Genomic DNA, 4,024 nt, shown 5'->3' on the forward strand with positions numbered 1-4,024 from the left:
GGGGCACAGGAGGAGAGAAGTAAATGTTCCTCCTGGTATACTGCATTAGCAAACTTTTGCCTACCAAAAAGCATACTGGGGGGCAGGGAGGGATTTTTCCAAAATTCTTACGGGTTTTTCAAAATTCTGTGGGGGCAATCAACAAGAGGAGCACCAGAGTTGGGAAATACACTTTCCCTTTTCTCTTGAGAGCTCACATCCAAATGCAAATGTCTCCCTTTTTTTGTGACTAAGCAAAAGAATTAGGCTTTCTTGTTTGCGATTTGAAGAAATTTAATCCTCGCAGATGTTCCAATATACAGATGACTGGGTCTGCACTTAAAAAATACAAGTTTAAGAAAACTGTTCCCACCCACGGTCACTTGAGATGGGGGCCCCTGAGATTTCAAGCATGAGTCATCTGTATTTTTCATTGTGTAACTAGTTAAGCTGCAGAGGAAAATGGTTTGAGAGTCAATAAAAATTAGAAGCATTAGGAGCAAGCGTATTTTCATCTTTTGTACAATCACAGTATTTTCCAGTGAAAAAGTGATTATGTCTTTTGTATTTTTAAGCAACTGAATTTTATTGTAGTCTTAATGCAAAATTTTAGCACAGTCTATTACTTAGTTCATGGTGAACCTATCCTATCACTTGCTAGCCAAACGTATCTAGATTCATTTCTGGATCCCTGTCAACTCTAGATGCATACCTGGAATTCCCAGACAAAGATTTACCTAAGATGGGACTTCACACTGCAACTTTTTGCTCACTTTACTCTAAACTTTTTGTGAGTGAACTTGCTTTCTGCTACTTTCATGTGATTTATGATAGACTGAGATATCTTTAGTGTACATTTCTTTTAGTAACATTATTTGGCAACTCAAGTACTAATTTTTATAAGGAAGATCTGGAGGTATAGACTGGGGATGAGTTGTACATGGATAATAAAAATTAATGCAGCATATACCAATTTAGTCAGAGAAGTTGGGGATTTTACCCATCAGCAAGGGAGATAATACTGGTGATGGCTTTTCTACCAGGGAAAGCAATCTTACTGACTGATTATACCATAACAGTTCTTTGATTTTATCTGCACTTCAAAGAGGAAGTGAGATGACCAAGCAAATTTCAGTACATTTTCTCCTACAAGGTAAAATGCAGATTCAAGTCAGATTTAACAGCTCTGAACACTATTCAGTTCAATCTTCTGAGCAGTGTACCACCACCAAAAATGGAAAACAATGCAAAAGTAGTCTAAACATAAATGTTTATACTAAGACAGGAAAACAGGGTAGAAACTAGCACAATTCTTACAGTAAAGCAGTTAAAAAATGGACAAAAAAAAAAAAAAGAAGACTGAGCTTCAAACAGTGAGGTTTTGAACTTTACCACCCCCCAATACATGTGTATGCACACTTATCACACTTCTTATTTTACAGACACCAATGTGCTTGTTTAAGGTGTACAATTTCAGAGGCGGGCAGCTTTTGATGTTCTTAGTCCAAAATATCCAAGTAGCTTTTGCAAAACAGCAGAGGACATGCTTAGAGGATCGGGTCACAACATCACGTGTTCAGAGCCTGAGCTGGAAGCAGAAGCAGCACAAGAGCCAGGCAGCCCTGGCCAAGGAGATGTGCAACCATATCATCATTATCCCATGATTGTTCCTGTGCTAAAACGTCCTACCCCTTGGCAAAATGTACTAGCACAGGAGAGCCGGGCACTAGCACAGCCACAGAGCTTTCTGAAAGGAATTTGTTCAAGCCCTGCTGGCTCACAAGACATAAAAAAGGCATGCGTGACTATTTGCAGCAAACCACACGGCTAAAAGTCAAGTGGCTCGATGGCATGACTTGATATCTAGGTAACTAGATCACCTTTGATATGAAGAAAGCAGGAGCCACAGCAGCAACTGCAGAAGAAAGAAACTGTTTGCACAGCACTAAACAGAAAGTAAAGTGGTCTTAGACTTAATAAATTTTGCAGGAAGCACGAAGAGGAAACTGACGCTGTTGACCATTCTTTCAACCTATTTTTAGGAACTTTTTTTCTCTGAAAAAAGGGACAGAAAAATCCTTCGTATAACACTGTGTATCACAAAAGGAATTTGTAGTTAGTAATAAAAAAAGATATCATTTAACTTATTAACGAATGCAGCGATACTTAAAAAGCTAACATTGTCAGCAAATGTTTCCATTTTCAACTTAAAAATGCACGGTCCGCACACCAAGTCTATCAGTATTCGGATAGATCATTACAGTGATGGTAGGACAAAGTTCCCCGTTGGAAGGTTTTAGTATGGGTTACTGAAGTGCCCACTCCCTCATTATTGTGAATCTTATTGCTTACTAGCACACAAAAAAAACACTCTTTACCTTTAATGCAACTGCAATTCAAATGTTTCTAGGTAAGCAGGTCAATAAATTCACGAAAAATCTACAAAAGAAAAAAATTAAATAGTGAAAATTCTAGGCATCTCTTAGGTTATAAATATATCTAAACAGACCATTCAATCCAACATTTTCCTAGATTTGTAATATGAGCTTTGTCAGCTGTTTGTTGTCAATACCATTTGTACAATTGCAAAATACTACCTGCTATCTGAAAACGTGAAACAGGCTCATCATGAACTTTACTTTAGGTCGGGGGATACCACTAGAAACTCATTACATTATCATCCTTAAGTGCTGTATTTTCACCTCATCTAAGTGCCTTCAGATGATGTAACGATGTAACACACTGCCGACCTCTGTGCCTGACAAAAAGTTTTAAAATTTACTCTTGGTTAAAACCAGTATTATGACATCAGACTGCTTTTGATAGCCTCAACTTCAAAGCTTCAGCCACCCAGTATTCAAAGCTTACCTTTCTCCTAAAGAGAAATCTACTTAATGCTATCCAAGTTATGGAAACATTTTTCATTTTCAGCTTTTTAAGGAAAGGTAAACTTATAAACTAAGAGGTAAACTTATAAACTAAGAGGTAACATGTAACAAACTTATTAAACTGTTTTGTCTGTCTGAGGAACACCGATGAAGAGAAACAGCCAACGGAAACCTTATCCGCTCTGACCTTTCAGATAAGATCGCACACCCCCTTTACATTTGCATCCAATGTCTGGGCACAGACCGCGATTCAGAAAGGCAGGAAAACAAGTGCTAAAACAGTTGGTGTGGTCCAAAAAATCTCATACTTTAGGTATAAAGTAGTATTACCATACACACAAGCTACATTTATATCTTATTTTCATGCATATACTCCAGCAATTACGATCCAGCTGCAGTGACAGTGACCTGCAGAGTCAGGTAACACAGAGAAGGTCTCCCAAAGCCCCGCTCCTCCTCCATGAACCCTTCTGCCTCTGCTGATTGCCGCTGTTTGCTCATCTCTCTCCCCACTGCACATCAGACTCATTTGGCCCAGGTTAAACGAGGATTATTTTCCAAACAATAGCTTTTTAAGTAGGTGTAGGTTATACCTGAATAACTGCAATATTTTTACATTGGGGAAGGGGGGGGAAGACTACAAGCCTGGGCACCATCTGCTCTTTTTCATTAGGTAATGTGATGTGGAAAGAATCTTACACTTACTGCTGACCCTTCTGTGTATGTAATTATCATTCATCAAGCCACCTCTGAGCATTTAAATAACCTGAACTCAGTTCAAGGCTAGAACAACTCTTTATCTTCAGTTATGTTAGACTAAAATTGCCAGACTGTTTAGCGTGCTTGCTTTATTCGGTTCAGTTTTATGGAACTGTAACATACACTGCATAAGTATTACTATTTAAAGGCATGCAAGAAAGACCAAGTTTCAGTGAAATACTGAAATACATATACAGCTTCTCTTATATGACCTTGAACAGCGAGGACAAGGTACATGAACAAGCCAGACTGAGTACTGACAACCCCAGAATGGCAGAAAGTAGCATACTCATACAAGCAGGATGCTCTCCACTGTTTTCTAAGGCAAATCTTGCTCAGATCCCTGTTCCGTCTCCCACTTTCTCACCCTGCTTTTTACTGAAGAACAGCAAGCTTAG

This window comes from Charadrius vociferus, unplaced genomic scaffold (genome assembly GCF_000708025.1).
Source record: "Charadrius vociferus isolate BGI_N301 unplaced genomic scaffold, ASM70802v2 scaffold7, whole genome shotgun sequence".
NCBI classification, from domain to species: Eukaryota; Metazoa; Chordata; class Aves; order Charadriiformes; family Charadriidae; genus Charadrius; species Charadrius vociferus.